Source organism: Platichthys flesus, chromosome 17 (genome assembly GCF_949316205.1).
Source record: "Platichthys flesus chromosome 17, fPlaFle2.1, whole genome shotgun sequence".
NCBI classification, from domain to species: Eukaryota; Metazoa; Chordata; class Actinopteri; order Pleuronectiformes; family Pleuronectidae; genus Platichthys; species Platichthys flesus.
The window spans coordinates 21134762-21143746 of record NC_084961.1 but is presented as its reverse complement, the minus strand read 5'-3'; positions in this window follow the sequence as shown (position 1 = coordinate 21143746).

The window sequence follows — 8985 nt, the reverse complement described above, 5'->3', positions numbered from 1 at the left end:
CGCAGCAACCCGGTAGAGCGCTCCGCAGCAACCCGGTAGAGCGCCCAACAGCGGCAAGGAGGGCGCACACATCTGGCACCAAGGACTTGCACATGTGCTTCCTGTTAACATACAAACAGCGTAGACGATGGCGGCAGCCTTGGCTGTGTGGGACTTTTTCAAGTGAAAGATCGCCGTTCGGCTATTTGCAAAAGTTGTTCAGCCGTCATTTCAAGAGGGGGTAATACGACTAAAGACTTCAACACCACAAATCTGAAAGCTCATCTGAAAAGCAGACACATTGATGAATACAATGATTTCCTGAAAGCTGATAAGAAGCGGTAAGATGCACTGTCTGCCAAGAAAATTCAATCCACCAGTAGAGCCAAAACTAAGTCAATAGCAACAGCATTTGAGAAAGGGAATAAATTCCCAACGGATAGTGCCAAAGCTAAAAACCTCAATAAGAAAGTTATGGAGTTCATCGCATTAGACGACCAGCCTTGCTCTGTTGTGGGGGATGTGGGTTTTCGAGGTCTGGTGGAGTATATGGAGCCCCTCTACACACTTCCCAGTCGCCGTCATTAGGCCGAAGTCTGTATACCCGAATTATACAACATAGTGGCTGACCTTATCCATGATCTATTGTCTGTTGACGTCCCAGCCATCAGTTTCACCACTGATATTTGGAGTTCAGACTGTAGCCCTGTGAGTTTGCTTAGCCTCACGGCACAGTGGATTGACACAGAGCTTAACCTGGTGAAAGCAGTGTTACACTCCCAGGAGTTCACAGGCTCCCACGCCGCATATGTTATCTCAGAGACTTTTGAGAAGATGTTGGAAACATGGAAAATTCCAAAGTCCAAAGTCCATGCTATCGTGAGGGATATGCCAGAAATATGGTGAAAGCCATGAAGGACAGTAAGCTGAATAGCTTTGGTTGCATGGCGCACTCTCTGCAACTAGTAATTCATGATTACCCCACGCCGAAAAATAGTTTGACACTTTAAACATTCACTGCTTGCCTACTTGCGCCTGCAGGCTATATAGACGAAAGTAGAAAGACTACAGCAAGATGTCCCCACTCGGAAGAACAGTACATTTCTCATGATGGAAAGCCTACTGGAACAAAAGCATGCACTAGCTACATATGCCGCTGACCACGACCTCCCTGCAAACCTCACAGAGCAACACTGGGGATTAATGAAAACTTAATCAATCTTCTCTCCCCATTCGAACAACTGACACGAGATATCAGCTCATCAGAGGCGTCGGTTGCTGACGTGATCCCCTCGGAGAGAGCTCTGAGATGCCTTTTAAGCAAGACTGCTGATACAGACCATGCCGTTAAAACAACAAAGACTGCATTATTAGAGTCTGTTAACAAACCGTTCAGTGAGTACGAGACTAATCCCAGGGGGCACCAAGGATTTAATCCCACTTTCTTAATTGCAACGTTACTGGACCCCCGCTATAAGGATCGTTACTGTGATGAGGATGTTAAGCTACGAGCTCGATCAGCACTTGACACGCTGGTGGACACCTCTGCTGGGGATGAGTCGCATAGAAAGACTGCTGATGAAGATGACCACCCAACGAGGGCCGAACAACCGCAGAAGAGGGCACGAACAGACGAGGAAGAACTGGAAGGGCCCAGTCTGCACAACATGTTTGAGGAGATTCTGCAGGGAAAGGGACCAGAAATGCCAAGGTATATTACTTTATTTATTTTATTATTGTTGTTATTATGTTGTTGTTAGAACAGTATTGTTGACCACACTTGCATTTCACTGCTTGCCTTGTAGACAACCTGTATGGATAGTGAGTGAGTAAGTAAAGTTAAGTAACCTCTTGATTCATTATTCTTAAAGGACGAGAGTGTCAGAGCATCTGGATAGTTTCTTTGCGGAGGCTACCATTCCTAGAAATGCAGCTGCAGTTAGATATTAGCAGGACCATCACCAGCGTTTCCCAGCACTGGCGCCAGTGTTAATTTCGTTGACGAAAACGATGACAAAAAATATTCGTTAACGACCCTTTTTCCATGACTAAGACGAGACGAAGACGTAACGAAAACGGATCTTTGAAAATAAAAACTATGACTAAATCTATTTTAACTTTCGTTGACGAGACGAGACGAGACGAAAATGTTGGTGGTTGACTAAGTCTTATAATTTTTTAAAACATCATCGTATCAGGCCGTCATGAAGTATCAGTAGCGGGCGAGTGAGTCTGTGTGTGTGTGTGTGTGTGCGCCAGATAGCGCACCGGTCCCGAGGCTCCGCCCCCTTCCCCGCTCACTGTGTCAGAGACACAGTGAGAGCAGAGCTCGTTGACGTAAAGGAGCCGCTCTCTGGCTGCTTCCTAACTATGGAAACAGTGAAAACACAGAGTTTCTCTGGTCTCAGCTGCTCAGAGATCAGCGTAGCAGCTTCTTGATCAGAGCAGACGCTGCAGTTGGTTTGTACCGAGCTTCAGTATCTGTCTGCCTCCAGTCTGACCTGCTCTCCCTTTTTGTTTTTACATTTAAAACTAAATATATATTTTTAAGCTATTAGGCTGCAGCAATATGAATAGGGTACTTCTTATTCAAGTAGCCCTACAAAGGTCTGTGTTTCATTTATTTCAAATTAGGCGTACACTTGCCTGTGTATTTTCTTCTCTTAATAAGCGTTCAGTGTTTTCTTTTGTTGTAACAGGTACAAATAGCAATAAAGTGTCAAGAGTTTTCTTTATTATCGTTCTATAATTTCGTAAATGCAACAAACTATAATTTTGTATAGTATAACTATATTAAACTTTATTAGCTTTGTTATCCAGACAAATTTTATTTGGGGGAAGAGAGGGCAAAATTACTCTTTTGAAAGTAAAGGTTGCCGACCCCTGCTATAGACCTATGCTGGTAGGGATATCTAATGGACAACCTAAGTACTGCAAGCTTGGCAGTTGTAGACACAACACAAGGTCTCTGGGCCTGAGAAGGGAAGAAAAGGAGTTTAATGTGGCTACTAAATGTGACTAAAACTAGACTAAAATGTAATTTAGTTTTCGTCGACTAAAACTAGACTAAAAAGTTCTGAGTTTTCGTCGACTAAAACTAGACTAAAACTAAGAAGGATAAAAATGACTAAATGTGACTAAAACTAATATGCATTTTCGTCAAAAGACTAAGACTAAGACTAAATCAAAAAAATTACCAAAATTAACACTGACTGGAGCAAATGGCCTGCAAATACCTGTGTGCCCCATGCACAAGCATGGACAGTGAGCGGCTCTTCAGCACTGTAGCTCACGTTTTGGTTGAGAAGAGAAATAGACTGGCCCCTGACAAGGCAGAGATGCTCGTCTTTGTAAAGAAAAACATGCATCTTACTAGGAAGTAGTGGCCCACCATAAGGGAAAGCTTTTCTTTTGTGTCTATTTAGTTTTGTTAAAGACTGAGGCACATGTTCAACTCTGCCAGCCTACTGCAATGGATTCAAAAGAAGGTGTATTGTGTATGAAAAATAGAGGTGAAAATGTGAAAGATAGCCCTATTTAACTTTGTATTTATTTAATTTTTCATACTTATTTAATTTTATGTTGCTTTTCTAGTCACTTTAACATTATTTAATTTAACTTGTTTAACAAAATGTTTTCATTGGGCTGTTATTTAATTTAACACATATAATTTGCATTGGTCTACTCTGTTACTGTTAGTACAGAAAGCACATGTTTTGTCATTGAGTAGGTAGATACGTGGTGATTGAAAGTTATAAAGGCTTGATGTCTTCTGTTACAAAAGGTTATATTAAATAAAGTTTAGTTAAACTAAAGATTGTTTCATAAATCTGATTGAATTTGTGCTCATCAAAAGATAATAGTGAAAAAAGGGCTGAAATATTTTAAATAGAATTTCCATATCGGTGCATCCCTAATACTTACATCTTACAAAAATATCTAAAAACACTGAAGCAATACACTTTGTGAAAAACGATACTTTCGTAAATCTCAAAACTTTTGGCCACAGCTGTATTGTGGAAAAAGAAGCCATTTTGTCTCCTTCTGTCCAGTAAAAGCTATGGCCCACCAGAAATCCATAGGGGGCTGCTGAGCCGGACTGTGAACTCTAGTATGCCCTCTCTGCCTCTGCTCCATACACAGCTATTCTGCCTGGGACAAGGTTTTAAAGTATCTGTTCTCATTGATTCCTGCGCAGATACCAACCTGATGGATACTCTACCTACTGATCAGCTGGACCTTCAACGGGTTTCTCTGGAGAGACCAAGGCCCTGGCAATGTTGGAGCCCTAGCCAAGATTTCAGATTGGCGCCCCCCCACACACACAAATTATTTTGTAAAAATCCAAATATATAATAAAAATATACAAAAAGTCTGACATCTGCTGTACTGACTGCTAGCTAGCTATTAATGTTAACAAAAATAAACATAAATTATGTCCAATTCCCGTGCGAGCAGCCGCCTGGCTGTTCACACAGGAAGCGCATTTCTCCACGCCGGTTTCTGAAGTAAATGATGATGGTCTTCACAGGTGACTGACCTACGAAAGCCTATAGCCGCCTACCCCCTACAAGAGATTGTGTGCTTGTGTGTGTCTGTCTGTTCAGACACAACTGACAAATATGTGGATTAAGCACATAATTAAAGATGGTGAAATTTCATCATGTGGGGGCAAAAGTCGGGGAAATCGAAAGTATGGGATGCTTATTTGATATATATATTGTTTAAAATAGATTTTCTATTTGTTTTCTGGCCTGATTCACACGCGTCGAGCGAAGAAAATAGCACAGACCTAGAAACCATCGCCGGAGCGTCCCGGCGCTTCTCGGAGCCTCACAGTACTTCGCTACCAGTGCGAACAGCCCAATTGAACGGGGGCGGAGATGAGGCGTATAGCTTTTCGAGATGCTTTTCGGCGCTTCTGTCTCTGGTGTATCTCCAGGGTTAGCGGATGATGGTGTGACTTTACTGCATTGGTCAACATTGCATGTCCCTGGATGGTCGACTCCTGTGCACGGTTACCCACCAGACGGATCCTCTTCGCCTGGGCATATCAGGTAACCACTTTGAGACTATTCCCTTTCCCTTTTTATGTTGTGTGCCCTAATTTTGCCTGCCCCTCCACTTCCAACCTCTCAGTCCCCCCCCCCCTCCCTGCCCGAGTTATCTGACCCATCAGGAATGCCCCCTGAATATCTGGACCTAAAAGAAGTGCTGAATAAGTCCCGGGCCATGTCGCTGCCTCCTTACTGCCCCTATTATTGTACCATCCTCCTTCTCCCTGGCTCCACACCCCTTAATGGTCAGGTCTTCTTGCTTTTAGCCCCAGATACAAGATCCATGGATTATAATTTTTCACTCACTGAACCGTGTTATCCCGAAGGTTTTAAATGGCATCATTTGGCAAATGCCCCTTTACATTAAATATGCTTATGATGAACGACATCAGAGTGATGTCAAGAGGAGGTTCTATGCCATTGCTGAAATGCCAAATATTGTTTGAGAAATAGACTTTACCCACGTTCGCATTAAAGCTCCATCTGCAGACACCATGCAATTCATGAACAGAAAAAACTACTGTTCAGTCAACGTGCAGGTAATCTGTGATGGTGAGTACCGCATCCTCTACATTGTTGCTCGCTGGCCAGGAGGCACCCACAACTCCTTTATTTAATTACCTCTATTCGTTTAAGCTACAATGTGCTATTATACTTAGCAGACCGGGGATATTGCCTTAAACCTTGCTGATGACTCATTTTGCCAACCCTCAAACCCCTTGAGAGGTGTGCTATAATAACATACATGCCCACACATGCGGCGTGATAGAGTGCACATTTGGGCAGCTCAAGGGTCGCTGGATTAGCTTGAACACATCTGGGGGAAAGCTCCTTTATACATCTGAGATGGTGTTCAGAATAATCCTGGCGCACTGTGTCCTGCACAATCTAGCTCATGGTATCCACTTACCACCCGGAGCAGAACCACAACCAGACAGGCAAGAAAACGCACAGCCAAATGAGGGGCTTCCTGGCAGGGCTGCGTGCTGTCTCGCTACACCTCCTATAAAAAGCAGCGTCTTTAATGATGCTAAGTTAAAATGCCTTATTTCAAAATGTCAACTGAATAAAGTTATTAATAATAACTATCGAATAAAATATTCACTTTTCCTTATGGTTTTATCCTAAGTTTTCTGAAGCAAATGACACACACGCACATTCAAGGACATCAAGTGTTTCATTTATGTTGTTTATTCCTGTAGCTATTTCTTTCACTGCATCCAGGGGAGCCAGCTGGTTTTGCAGAATCTTGTCGGTTAGGACGAGGGCATGCTGACAAACTCCGGGAAAGAGGACTGGGAAGTGGACTGTTTGGCTGGCACTGGCAATTGGGAGTGAGAGGTCGTCTGAGCATCATCCTTTGGTCCTGAATCATCCTGGCCAATAAATTATATTGTTTAGCCTAATGAATTATTTCAAGTAGCAATGCTATTTTCATTGAAATAAAAAAAAAAATTCTGATTGAATTGAATTCGTTAATTACAAAAGACACAAGAAATTGCAAATTTCATATTAAGAATTATGAAGTAAGTAACCTGTTGGTGTAGGTTCTTGATGGATGTCCTCACTTTCTCCCTCACTCCTAGAGCAGACTCCACTGACCAGCCTCTCATCCTGGGCTGTCAGATCTAGTGGTCCTTTTTTTACTTGTGCCACCGACTGAACCTCAAGGGACACAGCATTCACGCTCTCGACACATGATGAGGCGGTGGACTAGGGGCAGAAACTTGGATTATGGTCAGAAAAGGTCTCTGGTTTGTCTCTGGTTCGACTCCACGGAGAAACAACAAAAGACGAACCTGGATGGAACTGTTCACAAATCCAAGAGGATACTCCCTAGGGCTGAACGATAAATTGCATTTGGGATATCGCGATATGATAAAACGCGATTTTCTAATCGCAACGTGCACGATTAAACGTGCGAATGAGAGTAGGGCACTGGGCTGCTGTCCTCACCTGCAGCAAGAATGCCGCGGGACCACAAAAATCCTCTAATCAAGAAGATAGCGAAGCAAGCCTGCATCACCTACAGGGCCCTCAAGTCTTCGGCCGACGTGTCGGACACACAGAGCAAGCTCATCCCGCTGCTGACCGCGGTGCGGGCGGCGGACATGAAAATCGCTCCCCGGAAAAGCAAGCCGTGCTCCGGGGCGGCGGGGCTCCAGAGCCCCCCGGTCACCTACATATGCACATCTTCGAGACGGAGGTGTTCAGCATGGGGGTGTTCCTGCTGAGGCCCGGCGCCTCCATACCGCTGCACGACCACCCGGACATGAACAGTAATCTACATAACTGCTGATCTGCAAGCTGCCCTTCCAGCGCATCCAGCTGGCACAGAGCTTAAACTGCTGCTGCTCCACTGACTATAACAACTCCGCATTACAACACTTATAAAATGAAATTCAATGTGGAAGTAATCCAAGTATTCAGAACACGTTACTCAGATTAGTTAATGTAACATAATACGTTACAGATTACATTTTTTGGCATCTATTCTTCCCATCACTGGAAATGTTACTGACTTGGGAGCAGTAAGACATCTATAATTAAGTCCTTGTGTTTATACTTACAAGGACTTTGATGAGATTACTTAAATGCACACTGATTTGTTGTTCTTGTTTCTGTAATGGGCCGTTAAATAAAAATGTGGGAAAGAATATTGTACAGTAAATGTATCTAATATTGTGTTGGTCATATTTAAATCATTCATTATGTTTTTTTCGGGGGGGAAAAAAAAGAGGATAAAATAAAAAAATCGCATATTAAATCGCAATATTTGGTGAAAAAAATCGCAATTAGATTATTATCCCAAATCGTTCAGCCCTAATACTCCCTACCCTGTCTAGTGCCCCTGAGCAAGGCACCTTACTCCCCCAACATCTGCTCCCCGGGCGGCATACATGGTCGCTCACTGCTCTGTGTGTCCTGCACCAGATGGGTTAAAAGCAGAGGTTAAATTACAGCTTCTCCCTCCTTATCACATCAGAGAAATTATCTCATCAATACATGTTAATGACTTGACTTCTGCCCCAGAGTGCCTATGGATAATCGTCCGCAGATCCAGGGCCACGGCTGCGGCCACATCGTGGATTATGATGGTGGGTTGCGTATCAGAGATCGTGATCGCAATTGCAGATTCTGTATCATGCTGGCTGATCATTATAATAATAGCGGATCCTGTATCGTGTTGGCATCTGATGGTGGTGGTGGACCACGATTGAGGTGGCATCTGATGTTGGAGCCTGATCAGTGGATAATGATTGTGAACTATGGTGGCATCTGATCTAGATGGTGGATCAGGATCGTGGTGGCTGCTGACCATAGAGTCCAACAAGACTGCATGATATACAATATTTCTACTCAAATACTTTACTTTACTGACAATAATCCATCAATTCATTGACCTTCCATTATGCTAAAAGGTGTTTAATTTAATCAGTGCTGCAAATACCCTTATCTTTCTGATGTTCTCCTTTACACGTGGCATCTATTGCACTTCTGTCCATCCTGGGAGAGGGATCCCTCACATGTGGCTCTCTCTGAGGTTTCTACGTTCTTTTTACCCTGTTAAAATGGTTTATAGCAGTTTTTTTACTCCTTTTGAGGATTAAGGGCAGAGGATGTCACACCGTGTTAGAGCCCTATGAGTCAAATTGTGATTTGTGAATATGGGCTTTAAAAATAATATTTGATTGATTGATGGATTTTTTTAATACATCTGCGTGGCCAAGCGGTTGAACTCTTGCCAACCAGACGGGCACTGTTTTTTAACCGCTTGAACTTTTCCCTCTACTACCGCCCAGGATCTTAGAACAGCAAACCTGATGACTTGTCCCGCCAGTTTCAGACAGCTATTTATAGAATAGTCACAGAAGGCATCCTTTTCTGAATTTCCCTCGGGATTAATAAAGTATCCATCTATCTCCATCTATCTATCCTTTCTGGTGAC